This window comes from Pseudophryne corroboree, chromosome 2 (assembly GCF_028390025.1).
Source record: "Pseudophryne corroboree isolate aPseCor3 chromosome 2, aPseCor3.hap2, whole genome shotgun sequence".
In the NCBI taxonomy this organism is placed as follows: Eukaryota; Metazoa; Chordata; class Amphibia; order Anura; family Myobatrachidae; genus Pseudophryne; species Pseudophryne corroboree.
In genome coordinates this window covers 851,809,879-851,828,649 of record NC_086445.1, presented here as the reverse complement: position 1 = coordinate 851,828,649, position 18,771 = coordinate 851,809,879, and positions in this window count along the sequence as shown.

Below are 18,771 nucleotides of genomic sequence, written 5' to 3'. Positions count from 1 at the left end.
TTACCCTCCACATTTTTGTTCTCCATTTTTTAATGTGTGGAATTATATGCCAGTATCAATAGCAATGGCCTACTACTATATATACTGCGCACAACTGAAATGCACCACAGGTATGGATGGATAGTATACTTGACGACACAGAGGTAGGTAGAGCAGTGGCCTTCCGTACCGTACTTCTATATATACTGGTGGTCATTGTCAGCAAACTGCAAAACTAAAATGCACCACAGGTATAGAATCTAGATGGATAGTATACTTGACGACACAGAGGTAGGTAGAGCAGTGGCCTTCCGTACCGTACTGCTATATATACTGGTGGTCACTGGTCAGCAAAATTCTGCACTGTACTCCTCCTATATAATATACTGGTGGTCCCCAGTCCCCACAATAAAGCAGTGTGAGCACAGATATATGCAGCATACTGAGCACAGATATGGAGTGTTTTTCAGGCAGACAACATATACTGGTGGTCACTGGTCAGCAAAACTCTGCACTGTACTCCTCCTATATATATACTGGTGGTCCCCAGTCCCCACAATAAAGCAGTGTGAGCACAGATATATGCAGCACACTGAGCACAGATATGGAGTGTTTTTCAGGCAGGCAACGTATACTGGTGGTCACTGGTCAGCAAAACTGCACTGTACTCCTCCTATATAATACTGCTGCTCCCCAGTCCCCACAATTAAGCAGTGTGAGCACAGATATATGCAGCACACTGAGCACAGATATGGAATGTTTTTCAGGCAGACAACGTATACTGGTGGTCACTAGTCAGCAAAACTCTGCACTGTACTCCTCCTATATAATACAGCTGCTCCCCAGTCCCCACAATTAAGCAGTGTGAGCACAGATATAAGCAGCACACTGAGCACAGATATGGAGTGTTTTTCATGCAGACAACGTATACTGGTGGTCACTGTCAGCAAAACTCTGCACTGTACTCCTCCTATATAATACAGCTGCTCCCCAGTCCCCACAATTAAGCAATAAGCAGCACAAATATTATTAATAAACGGAGAGGACGCCAGCCACGTCCTCTCCCTAACATTTCCAATGCACCAGTGAAAATGGCGGCGACGCGCGGCTGCTTATATAGAATCCGAATCTCGTGAGAATCCGACAGCGGGATGATGACGTTCGGGCGCGCTCAGATTAACCGAGCCATACGGGAGAATCCGAGTATGCCTCGGACCCGCTCATCACTATAATATATGTGAAAAAGAAAACAATGGAGGGCGCAATGGTGAGTGTAATTATCAAAAGTGCTTTACTGGCAAAGTATTCACTCACATACATTGAAAGTAAAAGGTAACCAGCGCAGTGTAGACAGCTTGTGTAGCCTCCGGATGGCATACACCGATGTACAACGTTGCTCTAGAGATACCAACAGCCGCTCTGGACATCCAGCCGCACGGACGACAAACGGACCTCACACGCCGCTCATCTGAGCACTGGATCCACGTCACAAGTCCTGCTGGGCGTGACCAGCAGGACTTGTGACGTGGATCCAGTGCCCAGATGAGCGGCGTGTGAGGTCCGTTTGTCGTCCGTGCGGCTGGATGTCCAGAGCGGCTGTTGGTATCTCTAGAGCAACGTTGTACATCGGTGTATGCCATCCGGAGGCTACACAAGCTGTCTACACTGCGCTGGTTACCTTTTACTTTCAATGTATGTGAGTGAATACTTTGCCAGTAAAGCACTTTTGATGATTACACTCACCATTGCGCCCTCCATAGTTTTCTTTTTCACATGTGCTGAGGAGTACAGGTTTACTCCTGAAGGAGGACTGCAGCAATAATACATTTGGACGGATATATCTTAGAGACTATATTGTTTTAATGCGCGACTTTATTTTTTTCATATATATATTAGAGATGAGCGGGTTCGGTTTCTTTGAATCCGAACCCGCACGAACTTCACTTTTTTTTTCACGGGTCCGAGCGACTCGGATCTTCCCGCCTTGCTCGGTTAACCCGAGCGCGCCCGAACGTCATCATGACGCTGTCGGATTCTCGCGAGACTCGGATTCTATATAAGGAGCCGCGCGTCGCCGCCATTTTCACACGTGCATTGAGATTGATAGGGAGAGGACGTGGCTGGCGTCCTCTCCATTTAGATTAGATTTAGAAGAGAGAGAGAGAGAGAGAGATTGCTGTGATACTGTAGATTAGAAGAGAGTGCAGACAGAGTTTAGTGACTGACGACCACAGTGACCAGTGACCACCAGAGACAGTGCAGTTGTTTGTTTTATTTAATATATCCGTTCTCTGCCTGAAAAAAACGATACACAGTCACACAGTGACTCAGTCTGTGTGCACTGCTCAGCCCAGTGTGCTGCACATCAATGTATTGTATATAAAGCTTATAATTGTGGGGGAGACTGGGGAGCACTGCAGGTTGTTATAGCAGGAGCCAGGAGTACATGATAAATAATATTATATTAAAATTAAACAGTGCACACTTTTGCTGCAGGAGTGCCACTGCCAGTGTGACTAGTGGTGACCAGTGCCTGACCACCAGTATATTAGTAGTATTGTATACTATCTCTTTATCAACCAGTCTATATTAGCAGCAGACACAGTACAGTGCGGTAGTTCACGGCTGTGGCTACCTCTGTGTCGGCACTCGGCAGGCAGTCCGTCCATCCATAATTGTATTATAATATATACCACCTAACCGTGGTTTTTTTTTCATTCTTTATACCGTCGTCATACTAGTTGTTACGAGTATACTACTATCTCTTTATCAACCAGTGTACAGTGCGGTAGTTCACGGCTGTGGCTACCTCTGTGTCGGCACTCGGCAGGCAGTCCGTCCAACCATAATTGTATTATAATATATACCACCTAACCGTGGTTTTTTTTTCATTCTTTATACCGTCGTCATACTAGTTGTTACGAGTATACTACTATCTCTTTATCAACCAGTGTACAGTGCGGTAGTTCACGGCTGTGGCTACCTCTGTGTCGGCACTCGGCAGGCAGTCCGTCCAACCATAATTGTATTATATACCACCTAACCGTGGTTTTTTTTTCATTCTTTATACCGTCGTCATACTAGTTGTTACGAGTATACTACTATCTCTTTATCAACCAGTGTACAGTGCGGTAGTTCACGGCTGTGGCTACCTCTGTGTCGGCACTCGGCAGGCAGTCCGTCCAACCATAATTGTATTATAATATATACCACCTAACCGTGGTTTTTTTTTCATTCTTTATACCGTCGTCATACTAGTTGTTACGAGTATACTACTATCTCTTTATCAACCAGTGTACAGTGCGGTAGTTCACGGCTGTGGCTACCTCTGTGTCGGCACTCGGCAGGCAGTCCGTCCATCCATAATTGTATTATAATATATACCACCTAACCGTGGTTTTTTTTTTCATTCTTTATACCGTCGTCATACTAGTTGTTACGAGTATACTACTATCTCTTTATCAACCAGTGTACAGTGCGGTAGTTCACGGCTGTGGCTACCTCTGTGTCGGCACTCGGCAGGCAGTCCGTCCAACCATAATTGTATTATAATATATACCACCTAACCGTGGTTTTTTTTTCATTCTTTATACCGTCGTCATACTAGTTGTTACGAGTATACTACTATCTCTATCAACCAGTGTACAGTGCGGTAGTTCACGGCTGTGGCTACCTGTGTGTCGGCACTCGGCAGGCAGTCCGTCCATCCATAATTGTATTATATACCACCTAACCGTGGTTTTTTTATACCACCTAACCGTGGCAGTCCGTCCATAATTGTATACTAGTATCCAATCCATCCATCTCCATTGTTTACCTGAGGTGCCTTTTAGTTCTGCCTATAAAATATGGAGAACAAAAAAGTTGAGGTTCCAAAATTAGGGAAAGATCAAGATCCACTTCCACCTCGTGCTGAAGCTGCTGCCACTAGTCATGGCCGAGACGATGAAATGCCAGCAACGTCGTCTGCCAAGGCCGATGCCCAATGGCATAGTACAGAGCATGTTTAATCCAAAACACCAAATATCAGAAAAAAAAGGACTCCAAAACCTAAAATAAAATTTGTCGGAGGAGAAGCGTAAACTTGCCAATATGCCATTTACCACACGGAGTGGCAAGGAACGGCTGAGGCCCTGGCCTATGTTCATGGCTAGTGGTTCAGCTTCACATGAGGATGGAAGCACTCAGCCTCTCGCTAGAAAACTGAAAAGACTCAAGCTGGCAAAAGCACCGCAAAGAACTGTGCGTTCTTTGAAATCCCAAATCCACAAGGAGAGTCCAATTGTGTCGGTTGCGATGCCTGACCTTCCCAACACTGGACGTGAAGAGCATGCGCCTTCCACCATTTGCACGCCCCCTGCAAGTGCTGGAAGGAGCACCCGCAGTCCAGTTCCTGATAGTCAGATTGAAGATGTCAGTGTTGAAGTACACCAGGATGAGGAGGATATGGGTGTTGCTGGCGCTGGGGAGGAAATTGACCAGGAGGATTCTGATGGTGAGGTGGTTTGTTTAAGTCAGGCACCCGGGGAGACACCTGTTGTCCGTGGGAGGAATATGGCCGTTGACATGCCAGGTGAAAATACCAAAAAAATCAGCTCTTCGGTGTGGAGGTATTTCACCAGAAATGCGGACAACAGGTGTCAAGCCGTGTGTTCCCTTTGTCAAGCTGTAATAAGTAGGGGTAAGGACGTTAACCACCTCGGAACATCCTCCCTTATACGTCACCTGCAGCGCATTCATAATAAGTCAGTGACAAGTTCAAAAACTTTGGGTGACAGCGGAAGCAGTCCACTGACCAGTAAATCCCTTCCTCTTGTAACCAAGCTCACGCAAACCACCCCACCAACTCCCTCAGTGTCAATTTCCTCCTTCCCCAGGAATGCCAATAGTCCTGCAGGCCATGTCACTGGCAAGTCTGACGAGTCCTCTCCTGCCTGGGATTCCTCCGATGCATCCTTGCGTGTAACGCCTACTGCTGCTGGCGCTGCTGTTGTTGCCGCTGGGAGTCGATGGTCATCCCAGAGGGGAAGTCGTAAGCCCACTTGTACTACTTCCAGTAAGCAATTGACTGTTCAACAGTCCTTTGCGAGGAAGATGAAATATCACAGCAGTCATCCTACTGCAAAGCGGATAACTGAGGCCTTGGCATCCTGGGTGGTGAGAAACGTGGTTCCGGTATCCATCATTACTGCAGAGCCAACTAGAGACTTGTTGGAGGTACTGTGTCCCCGGTACCAAATACCATCTAGGTTCCATTTCTCTAGGCAGGCGATACCGAAAATGTACACAGACCTCAGAAAAAGAGTCACCAGTGTCCTAAAAAATGCAGCTGTACCCAATGTCCACTTAACCACGGACATGTGGACAAGTGGAGCAGGGCAGGGTCAGGACTATATGACTGTGACAGCCCACTGGGTAGATGTATGGACTCCCGCCGCAAGAACAGCAGCGGCGGCACCAGTAGCAGCATCTCGCAAACGCCAACTCTTTCCTAGGCAGGCTACGATTTGTATCACCGCTTTCCAGAATACGCACACAGCTGAAAACCTCTTACGGCAACTGAGGAAGATCATCGCGGAATGGCTTACCCCAATTGGACTCTCCTGTGGATTTGTGGCATCGGACAACGCCAGCAATATTGTGTGTGCATTAAATCTGGGCCAATTCCAGCACGTCCCATGTTTTGCACATACCTTGAATTTGGTGGTGCAGAATTTTTTAAAAAACGACAGGGGCGTGCAAGAGATGCTGTCGGTGGCCAGAAGAATTGCGGGACACTTTCGGCGTACAGGCACCACGTACAGAAAACTGGAGCACCACCAAAAACTACTGAACCTGCCCTGCCATCATCTGAAGCAAGAAGTGGTAACGAGGTGGAATTCAACCCTCTATATGCTTCAGAGGTTGGAGGAGCAGCAAAAGGCCATTCAAGCCTATATACAATTGAGCACGATATAGTAGGTGGAATGCACCTGTCTCAAGTGCAGTGGAGAATGATTTCAACGTTGTGCAAGGTTCTGATGCCCTTTGAACTTGCCACACGTGAAGTCAGTTCAGACACTGCCAGCCTGAGTCAGGTCATTCCCCTCATCAGGCTTTTGCAGAAGAAGCTGGAGGCATTGAAGGAGGAGCTAACACGGAGCGATTCCGCTAGGCATGTGGGACTTGTGGATGCAGCCCTTAATTCGCTTAACAAGGATTCACGGGTGGTCAATCTGTTGAAATCAGAGCACTACATTTTGGCCACCGTGCTCGATCCTAGATTTAAAGCCTACCTTGGATCTCTCTTTCCGGCAGACACAGGTCTGCTGGGGTTGAAAGACCTGCTGGTGACAAAATTGTCAAGTCAAGCGGAACGCGACCTGTCAACATCTCCTCCTTCACATTCTCCCGCAACTGGGGGTGCGAGGAAAAGGCTCAGAATTCCGAGCCCACCCGCTGGCGGTGATGCAGGGCAGTCTGGAGCGACTGCTGATGCTGACATCTGGTCCGGACTGAAGGACCTGACAACGATTACGGACATGTCGTCTACTGTCACTGCATGTGATTCTCTCAACATTGATAGAATGGTGGAGGATTATATGAGTGACCGCATCTAAGTAGGCACGTCACACAGTCCGTACTTATACTGGCAGGAAAAAGAGGCAATTTGGAGGCCCTTGCACAAACTGGCTTTATTCTACCTAAGTTGCCCTCCCACAAGTGTGTACTCCGAAAGAGTGTTTAGTGCCGCCGCTCACCTTGTCAGCAATCGGCGTACGAGGTTACATCCAGAAAATGTGGAGAAGATGATGTTCATTAAAATGAATTATAATCAATTCCTCCGCGGAGACATTGACCAGCAGCAATTGCCTCCACAAAGTACACAGGGAGCTGAGATGGTGGATTCCAGTGGGGACGAATTGATAATCTGTGAGGAGGGGGATGTACACGGTGATATATCGGAGGGTGAAGATGAGGTGGACATCTTGCCTCTGTAGAGCCAGTTTGTGCAAGGAGAGATTAATTGCTTCTTTTTTGGGGGGGGTCCAAACCAACCCGTCATATCAGTCACAGTCGTGTGGCAGACCCTGTCACTGAAATGATGGGTTGGTTAAAGTGTGCATGTCCTGTTTTGTTTATACAACATAAGGGTGGGTGGGAGGGCCCAAGGATAATTCCATCTTGCACCTCTTTTTTCTTTTCTTTTTCTTTGCATCATGTGCTGATTGGGGAGGGTTTTTTGGAAGGGACATCCTGCGTGACACTGCAGTGCCACTCCTAGATGTGCCCGGTGTTTGTGTCGGCCACTAGGGTCGCTAATCTTACTCACACAGCTACCTCATTGCGCCTCTTTTTTTCTTTGCGTCATGTGCTGTTTGGGGAGGGTTTTTTGGAAGGGACATCCTGCGTGACACTGCAGTGCCACTCCTAGATGTGCCCGGTGTTTGTGTCGGCCACTAGGGTCGCTAATCTTACTCACACAGTCAGCTACCTCATTGCGCCTCTTTTTTTCTTTGCGTCATGTGCTGTTTGGGGAGGGTTTTTTGGAAGGGCCATCCTGCGTGACACTGCAGTGCCACTCCTAGATGGGCCCGGTGTTTGTGTCGGCCACTAGGGTCGCTAATCTTACTCACACAGCTACCTCATTGCGCCTCTTTTTTTCTTTGCGTCATGTGCTGTTTGGGGAGGGTTTTTTGGAAGGGCCATCCTGCGTGACACTGCAGTGCCACTCCTAGATGGGCCCGGTGTTTGTGTCGGCCACTAGGGTCGCTTATCTTACTCACACAGCGACCTCGGTGCAAATTTTAGGACTAAAAATAATATTGTGAGGTGTGAGGTATTCAGAATAGACTGAAAATGAGTGTAAATTATGTTTTTTGAGGTTAATAATACTTTGGGATCAAAATGACCCCCAAATTCTATGATTTAAGCAGTTTTTTAGTGTTTTTGGAAAAAAACACCCGAATCCAAAACACACCCGAATCCGACAAAAATAATTCGGTGAGGTTTTGCCAAAACGCGTTCGAACCCAAAACACGGCCGCGGAACCGAACCCAAAACCAAAACCCGAAAAATTTCAGGCGCTCATCTCTAATATATATATATATATATATATATATATATATATATATATATATATATATATATATATATATATATATATATATATATATATATATATATTATACAGGGGAAGTCCCACACTCTCACCCAACACAGGTAGCGGCTGGGGAGCCAAATCAAAGCCCAACCCAATCAAGGGGCCGGACTCATAGTACAATACAGTGTTTCTCCACAAGCAGTGGAAAAAGATAGCACTCTCCAGACTTGCGTAATCAGTATAAACACCAAACTGATTAATTAAAAGGATCACCTTTCCAATTTTTTTGTGACATGAAGTTATATGGAACCGATCCTTTGAATAAATCACTTTGGTGTTTATACTAGAGATGAGCGGGTTCGGTTTCTTTGAATCCGAACCCGCACGAACTTCACTTTTTTTTTCACGGGTCCGAGCGACTCGGATCTTCCCGCCTTGCTCGGTTAACCCGAGCGCGCCCGAACGTCATCATGACGCTGTCGGATTCTCGCGAGACTCGGATTCTATATAAGGAGCCGCGCGTCGCCGCCATTTTCACACGTGCATTGAGATTGATAGGGAGAGGACGTGGCTGGCGTCCTCTCCATTTAGATTAGATTTAGAAGAGAGAGAGAGAGAGAGATTGCTGTGATACTGTAGATTAGAAGAGAGTGCAGAGTGCAGACAGAGTTTAGTGACTGACGACCACAGTGACCAGTGACCACCAGAGACAGTGCAGTTGTTTGTTTTATTTAATATATCCGTTCTCTGCCTGAAAAAAACGATACACAGTCACACAGTGACTCAGTCTGTGTGCACTGCTCAGCCCAGTGTGCTGCACATCAATGTATTGTATATAAAGCTTATAATTGTGGGGGAGACTGGGGAGCACTGCAGGTTGTTATAGCAGGAGCCAGGAGTACATGATAAATAATATTATATTAAAATTAAACAGTGCACACTTTTGCTGCAGGAGTGCCACTGCCAGTGTGACTAGTGGTGACCAGTGCCTGACCACCAGTATATTAGTAGTATTGTATACTATCTCTTTATCAACCAGTCTATATTAGCAGCAGACACAGTACAGTGCGGTAGTTCACGGCTGTGGCTACCTCTGTGTCGGCACTCGGCAGGCAGTCCGTCCATCCATAATTGTATTATATACCACCTAACCGTGGTTTTTTTTTTCTTTCTTTATACCGTCGTCATAGTCATACTAGTTGTTACGAGTATACTACTATCTCTTTATCAACCAGTGTACAGTGCGGTAGTTCACGGCTGTGGCTACCTCTGTGTCGGAACTCGGCAGGCAGTCCGTCCATCCATAATTGTATTATAATATATACCACCTAACCGTGGTTTTTTTTCCGTTCTTTATACCGTCGTCATACTAGTTGTTACGAGTATACTACTATCTCTTTATCAACCAGTGTACAGTGCGGTAGTTCACGGCTGTGGCTACCTCTGTGTCGGCACTCGGCAGGCAGTCCGTCCAACCATAATTGTATTATATACCACCTAACCGTGGTTTTTTTTTCATTCTTTATACCGTCGTCATACTAGTTGTTACGAGTATACTACTATCTCTTTATCAACCAGTGTACAGTGCGGTAGTTCACGGCTGTGGCTACCTCTGTGTCGGCACTCGGCAGGCAGTCCGTCCAACCATAATTGTATTATATACCACCTAACCGTGGTTTTTTTTTCATTCTTTATACCGTCGTCATACTAGTTGTTAGTAGTATACTCGTAACAACTAGTATGACGACGGTATAAAGAATGAAAAAAAAACCACGGTTAGGTGGTATATAATACAATTATGGTTGGACGGACTGCCTGCCGAGTGCCGACACAGAGGTAGCCACAGCCGTGAACTACCGCACTGTACACTGGTTGATAAAGAGATAGTAGTATACTCGTAACAACTAGTATGACGACGGTATAAAGAATGAAAAAAAAACCACGGTTAGGTGGTATATAATACAATTATGGTTGGACGGACTGCCTGCCGAGTGCCGACACAGAGGTAGCCACAGCCGTGAACTACCGCACTGTACACTGGTTGATAAAGAGATAGTAGTATACTCGTAACAACTAGTATGACGACGGTATAAAGAACGGAAAAAAAACCACGGTTAGGTGGTATATATTATAATACAATTATGGATGGACGGACTGCCTGCCGAGTTCCGACACAGAGGTAGCCACAGCCGTGAACTACCGCACTGTACACTGGTTGATAAAGAGATAGTAGTATACTCGTAACAACTAGTATGACTATGACGACGGTATAAAGAAAGAAAAAAAAAACCACGGTTAGGTGGTATATAATACAATTATGGATGGACGGACTGCCTGCCGAGTGCCGACACAGAGGTAGCCACAGCCGTGAACTACCGCACTGTACACTGGTTGATAAAGAGATAGTAGTATACTCGTATCTCTTTATCAACCAGTGTACAGTGCGGTAGTTCACGGCTGTGGCTACCTCTGTGTCGGCACTCGGCAGCCCGTCCATAATTGTATATACCAGTGACCTAACCGTGGTTTTTTTTTCTTTCTTTATACATACATACTAGTTACGAGTATACTATCTCTTTATCAACCAGTCTATATATTAGCAGCAGACACAGTACAGTGCGGTAGTTCACGGCTGTGGCTACCTCTGTGTCGGCACTCGGCAGCCCGTCCATAATTGTATATACCACCTAACCGTGGTTTTTTTTTTTCTTTCTTTATACATACATACTAGTTACGAGTATACTATCTCTTTATCAACCAGTCTATATATTAGCAGCAGACACAGTACAGTGCGGTAGTTCACGGCTGTGGCTACCTCTGTGTCGGCACTCCGCAGCCCGTCCATAATTGTATATACCAGTGACCTAACCGTGGTTTTTTTTTCTTTCTTTATACATACATACTAGTTACGAGTATACTATCTCTTTATCAACCAGTCTATATATTAGCAGCAGACACAGTACAGTGCGGTAGTTCACGGCTGTGGCTACCTCTGTGTTGGCACTCGGCAGCCCGTCCATAATTGTATATACCAGTGACCTAACCGTGGTTTTTTTTTCTTTCTTTATACATACATACATACTAGTTACGAGTATACTATCTCTTTATCAACCAGTCTATATATTAGCAGCAGACACAGTACAGTGCGGTAGTTCACGGCTGTGGCTACCTCTGTGTCGGCACTCGGCAGCCCGTCCATAATTGTATATACCAGTGACCTAACCGTGGTTTTTTTTTCTTTCTTTATACATACATACTAGTTACGAGTATACTATCTCTTTATCAACCAGTCTATATATTAGCAGCAGACACAGTACAGTGCGGTAGTTCACGGCTGTGGCTACCTCTGTGTCGGCACTCGGCAGCCCGTCCATAATTGTATACTAGTATCCAATCCATCCATCTGCATTGTTTACCTGAGGTGCCTTTTAGTTGTGCCTATTAAAATATGGAGAACAAAAATGTTGAGGTTCCAAAATTAGGGAAAGATCAAGATCCACTTCCACCTCGTGCTGAAGCTGCTGCCACTAGTCATGGCCGAGACGATGAAATGCCAGCAACGTCGTCTGCCAAGGCCGATGCCCAATGGCATAGTACAGAGCATGTCAAAACCAAAACACCAAATATCAGTAAAAAAAGGACTCCAAAACCTAAAATAAAATTGTCGGAGGAGAAGCGTAAACTTGCCAATATGCCATTTACCACACGGAGTGGCAAGGAACGGCTGAGGCCCTGGCCTATGTTCATGGCTAGTGGTTCAGCTTCACATGAGGATGGAAGCACTCAGCCTCTCGCTAGAAAACTGAAAAGACTCAAGCTGGCAAAAGCACCGCAAAGAACTGTGCGTTCTTTGAAATCCCAAATCCACAAGGAGAGTCCAATTGTGTCGGTTGCGATGCCTGACCTTCCCAACACTGGACGTGAAGAGCATGCGCCTTCCACCATTTGCACGCCCCCTGCAAGTGCTGGAAGGAGCACCCGCAGTCCAGTTCCTGATAGTCAGATTGAAGATGTCAGTGTTGAAGTACACCAGGATGAGGAGGATATGGGTGTTGCTGGCGCTGGGGAGGAAATTGACCAGGAGGATTCTGATGGTGAGGTGGTTTGTTTAAGTCAGGCACCCGGGGAGACACCTGTTGTCCGTGGGAGGAATATGGCCGTTGACATGCCAGGTGAAAATACCAAAAAAATCAGCTCTTCGGTGTGGAGGTATTTCACCAGAAATGCGGACAACAGGTGTCAAGCCGTGTGTTCCCTTTGTCAAGCTGTAATAAGTAGGGGTAAGGACGTTAACCACCTCGGAACATCCTCCCTTATACGTCACCTGCAGCGCATTCATAATAAGTCAGTGACAAGTTCAAAAACTTTGGGTGACAGCGGAAGCAGTCCACTGACCAGTAAATCCCTTCCTCTTGTAACCAAGCTCACGCAAACCACCCCACCAACTCCCTCAGTGTCAATTTCCTCCTTCCCCAGGAATGCCAATAGTCCTGCAGGCCATGTCACTGGCAAGTCTGACGAGTCCTCTCCTGCCTGGGATTCCTCCGATGCATCCTTGCGTGTAACGCCTACTGCTGCTGGCGCTGCTGTTGTTGCCGCTGGGAGTCGATGGTCATCCCAGAGGGGAAGTCGTAAGCCCACTTGTACTACTTCCAGTAAGCAATTGACTGTTCAACAGTCCTTTGCGAGGAAGATGAAATATCACAGCAGTCATCCTACTGCAAAGCGGATAACTGAGTCCTTGACAACTATGTTGGTGTTAGACGTGCGTCCGGTATCCGCCGTTAGTTCACAGGGAACTAGACAATTTATTGAGGCAGTGTGCCCCCGTTACCAAATACCATCTAGGTTCCACTTCTCTAGGCAGGCGATACCGAGAATGTACACGGACGTCAGAAAAAGACTCACCAGTCTCCTAAAAAATGCAGTTGTACCCAATGTCCACTTAACCACGGACATGTGGACAAGTGGAGCAGGGCAGGGTCAGGACTATATGACTGTGACAGCCCACTGGGTAGATGTATGGACTCCCGCCGCAAGAACAGCAGCGGCGGCACCAGTAGCAGCATCTCGCAAACGCCAACTCTTTCCTAGGCAGGCTACGCTTTGTATCACCGCTTTCCAGAATACGCACACAGCTGAAAACCTCTTACGGCAACTGAGGAAGATCATCGCGGAATGGCTTACCCCAATTGGACTCTCCTGTGGATTTGTGGCATCGGACAACGCCAGCAATATTGTGTGTGCATTAAATATGGGCAAATTCCAGCACGTCCCATGTTTTGCACATACCTTGAATTTGGTGGTGCAGAATTTTTTAAAAAACGACAGGGGCGTGCAAGAGATGCTGTCGGTGGCCAGAAAAATTGCGGGACACTTTCGGCGTACAGGCACCACGTACAGAAGACTGGAGCACCACCAAAAACTACTGAACCTGCCCTGCCATCATCTGAAGCAAGAAGTGGTAACGAGGTGGAATTCAACCCTCTATATGCTTCAGAGGTTGGAGGAGCAGCAAAAGGCCATTCAAGCCTATACAATTGAGCACGATATAGGAGATGGAATGCACCTGTCTCAAGTGCAGTGGAGAATGATTTCAACGTTGTGCAAGGTTCTGATGCCCTTTGAACTTGCCACACGTGAAGTCAGTTCAGACACTGCCAGCCTGAGTCAGGTCATTCCCCTCATCAGGCTTTTGCAGAAGAAGCTGGAGGCATTGAAGAAGGAGCTAAAAGGGAGCGATTCCGCTAGGCATGTGGGACTTGTGGATGCAGCCCTTAATTCGCTTAACAAGGATTCACGGGTGGTCAATCTGTTGAAATCAGAGCACTACATTTTGGCCACCGTGCTCGATCCTAGATTTAAAGCCTTCCTTGGATCTCTCTTTCCGGCAGACACAGGTCTGCTGGGGTTGAAAGACCTGCTGGTGACAAAATTGTCAAGTCAAGCGGAACGCGACCTGTCAACATCTCCTCCTTCACATTCTCCCGCAACTGGGGGTGCGAGGAAAAGGCTCAGAATTCCGAGCCCACCCGCTGGCGGTGATGCAGGGCAGTCTGGAGCGACTGCTGATGCTGACATCTGGTCCGGACTGAAGGACCTGACAACGATTACGGACATGTCGTCTACTGTCACTGCATATGATTCTCTCAACATTGATAGAATGGTGGAGGATTATATGAGTGACCGCATCCAAGTAGGCACGTCACACAGTCCGTACTTATACTGGCAGGAAAAAGAGGCAATTTGGAGGCCCTTGCACAAACTGGCTTTATTCTACCTAAGTTGCCCTCCCACAAGTGTGTACTCCGAAAGAGTGTTTAGTGCCGCCGCTCACCTTGTCAGCAATCGGCGTACGAGGTTACATCCAGAAAATGTGGAGAAGATGATGTTCATTAAAATGAATTATAATCAATTCCTCCGCGGAGACATTGACCAGCAGCAATTGCCTCCACAAAGTACACAGGGAGCTGAGATGGTGGATTCCAGTGGGGACGAATTGATAATCTGTGAGGAGGGGGATGTACACGGTGATATATCGGAGGGTGAAGATGAGGTGGACATCTTGCCTCTGTAGAGCCAGTTTGTGCAAGGAGAGATTAATTGCTTCTTTTTTGGGGGGGGTCCAAACCAACCCGTCATATCAGTCACAGTCGTGTGGCAGACCCTGTCACTGAAATGATGGGTTGGTTAAAGTGTGCATGTCCTGTTTTGTTTATACAACATAAGGGTGGGTGGGAGGGCCCAAGGATAATTCCATCTTGCACCTCTTTTTTTCTTTTCTTTTTCTTTGCATCATGTGCTGATTGGGGAGGGTTTTTTGGAAGGGACATCCTGCGTGACACTGCAGTGCCACTCCTAAATGGGCCCGGTGTTTGTGTCGGCCACTAGGGTCGCTAATCTTACTCACACAGTCAGCTACCTCATTGCGCCTCTTTTTTTCTTTGCGTCATGTGCTGTTTGGGGAGGGTTTTTTGGAAGGGACATCCTGCGTGACACTGCAGTGCCACTCCTAGATGGGCCCGGTGTTTGTGTCGGCCACTAGGGTCGCTAATCTTACTCACACAGCTACCTCATTGCGCCTCTTTTTTTCTTTGCGTCATGTGCTGTTTGGGGAGGGTTTTTTGGAAGGGACATCCTGCGTGACACTGCAGTGCCACTCCTAGATGGGCCCGGTGTTTGTGTCGGCCACTAGGGTCGCTAATCTTACTCACACAGTCAGCTACCTCATTGCGCCTCTTTTTTTCTTTGCGTCATGTGCTGTTTGGGGAGGGTTTTTTGGAAGGGCCATCCTGCGTGACACTGCAGTGCCACTCCTAGATGGGCCCGGTGTTTGTGTCGGCCACTAGGGTCGCTTATCTTACTCACACAGCGACCTCGGTGCAAATTTTAGGACTAAAAATAATATTGTGAGGTGTGAGGTATTCAGAATAGACTGAAAATGAGTGTAAATTATGGTTTTTGAGGTTAATAATACTTTGGGATCAAAATGACCCCCAAATTCTATGATTTAAGCTGTTTTTTAGTGTTTTTGGAAAAAAACACCCGAATCCAAAACACACCCGAATCCGACAAAAATAATTCGGTGAGGTTTTGCCAAAACGCGTTCGAACCCAAAACACGGCCGCGGAACCGAACCCAAAACCAAAACACAAAACCCGAAAAATTTCAGGCGCTCATCTCTAGTTTATACTGATTACGCAAGTCAGGAGAGTGCTATCTTTTTCCACTGCTTGTGGAGAAACACTGTATTATATAAATATTATATATATATATATATATATATATATATATATATATATATATATATATATATATATATATTAGGGCTGGGCAAGTTAACGCGTTAATATCGCGTTAATGCATTAACTAATTAACGGGAACAATTATTTTAACGCCACAGCGCTTTTCTAACTACAATGCCGTCCGTGAGCCAATCGGAGGTCACGGACCGGCAGCCAATCAGGAGCTGCCATTTGGCAGCTCCTGATTGGCTGCGGCCCGTGACCTCCGATTGGCTCACGGACGGCTCTATACTAATAATAACACTGTCGGCCGCCGCTCCTCTTCCCTCCCTGCCTCTGCTGCTTCCCACCGCACCCGCCGGAGACTGAGGGGAAGGAGAGGCGCAGGCTGCACTCTCCTCCCCTCACACAGACAGGACAGCAGCGGCGAGTAGCAGGGGACCTGGCACTGAGGGATATCTGGCACTGGGGGGGGGGCATGTATACCTGGCACTGAGGGATATCTGGCACTGGGGGGGGGGGCATGTATACCTGGCACTGAGGGATATCTGGCACTGGGGAGGCATGTATACCTGGAACTGGGGGCTTATCTGGCACTGGGGGATATCTGGCACTGGGGGGACATGTGTATCTGGCACTGTGGGCATATCTGGCACTGTGGGGGACTTTCTGTATCCGGCACTGGGGGGCAATGTATATCTGACACAGTGGGGGTATTTGTGTATCTGGCACTGTGGGGCAATGTGTATCTGACACTGTGAGGCAATGTATATCTGGCACTCTGGGGGCATTTGTTTTTCTGGCACTGTGGGGCAATGTGTATCTGGCACCGTGAGGCAATGCATATCTGGCAGCCACGGAGACCGTGACAGCGCCGGTGCCATTTCAAGTGTATTGCTGGCCGCTAGCGAGCCAATCTGAACTCGAGGACTGGCAGCCAATCAGGAGCGCAATACACTAATTTTGAATTCATTATTGAATCTTGCGCATAACAATGCGATTAATCGCGATTAATTGGAGAAAATCATGCGATTAATCGCGATTAGAATTTTTAATCGTTGCCCACCACTAATATATATATATATACTGCAAAGGCAGGCGACACTCACGGCGTTTGGAATAAAGACAGACACTCAAGTCTGGTAATAAGATTGATTACCAGACTTGCGTGTCTGTCTTTATTCCAAACGCCGTGAGTGCCGCCTGCCTTTACAGTATACATTATTGGATACAGCTCCGCTGTTACCACCAGGAGGGAAACGTCTATTCAACTTTGATTTCAGTTACCTAAGGGATTTGGGAGTGCCGTGGATTTTGTGTATCTATCTATCTATCTATCTATCTATCTATCTAGACGACTCAGCACTCCACTCTTTATGTAGCAACAGCTGCAGTGCCTTCCCTATGGGAGAAGCAATGTCCCAAATACAGTGCAATGGTTGTGTGGGCGGCACTCATGCAGACTCAGCAGCGTGTATGAAGCAAGTCAGTTTATTTATTTTACACGCTGCTGAGTCTGCATGAGTGCAGCCCACACAACCATTGCACTATATATATATATGGGATGTATATAAAGATGTATGTATTAGTGATGTGCACTGGAAATTTTTCGGGTTTTGTGTTTTGGTTTTGGGTTCGGTTCCGCGGCCGTGTTTTGGATTCGGGCGCGTTTTAGCAAAACCTTACCAACAATTTTTTGTCGGATTCGGGTGTGTTTTGGATTCGGGTGTTTTTTTCAAAAAACCCTCAAAAACAGCTTAAATCATAGAATTTGGGGGTCATTTTGATCCCATAGTATTATTAACCACAATAACCATAATTTCCACTCATTTTCAGTCTATTCTGAACACCTCACAATATTATTTTTAGTCCTAAAATTTGTACCGAGGTCGCTGGATGGCTAAGCTAAACGACACAAGTGGCCGACACAAACACCTGGCCCATCTAGGAGTGGCACTGCAGTGTCAGGCAGGATGGCACTTCAAAAAAATAGTCCCCAAACAGCACATGATGCAAAGAAAAAAAAGAGGCGCAATGAGGTAGCTGTGTGACTAAGCTAAACGACCCAAGTGGCCGACACAAACACCTGGCCCATCTAGGAGTGGCACTGCAGTGTCAGACAGGATGGCACTTCAAAAAAATAGTCCCCAAACAGCACATGATGCAAAGAAAAAAAGAGGCGCAATGAGGTAGCTGTGTGACTAAGCTAAGCGACCCAAGTGGCCGACACAAACACCTGGCCCATCTAGGAGTGGCACTGCAGTGTCAGACAGGATGGCACTTCAATAAAATAGTCCCCAAACAGCACATGATGCAAAGAAAAAAAGAGGCACAATCAGGTAGCTGTGTGACTAAGCTAAATGACCCAAGTGGCCGACACAAACACCTGGCCCATCTAGGAGTGGCACTGCAGTGTCAGACAGGATGGCACTTCAAAAAAATAGTCCCCAAACAGCACATGATGCAAAGAAAAAAAGAGGCGCAATGAGGTAGCTGTGTGACTAAGCTAAGCGACCCAAGTGGCCGACAATAACACCTGGCCCATCTAGGAGTGGCACTGCAGTGTCAGGCAGGATGGCCCTTCAAAAAAATAGTCCCCAAACAGCACATGATGCAAATAAAAAAAGAGGCGCAATGAGGTAGCTGTGTGACTAAGCTAAGCGACCCAAGTGGCCGACACAAACACCTGGCCCATCTAGGAGTGGCACTGCAGTGTCAGACAGGATGGCACTTCAAAAAAATAGTCCCCAAATAGCACATGATGCAAAGAAAAAAAGAGGCGCAATGAGGTAGCTGTGTGACTAAGCTAAGCGACCCAAGTGGCCGACACAAACACCTGGCCCATCTAGGAGTGGCACTGCAGTGTCAGACAGGATGGCAGATTTAAAAAATAGTCCCCAAACAGCACATGATGCAAAGAAAAAAAGAGGTGCAACAAGGTCGCTGGATGGCTAAGCTAAGCGA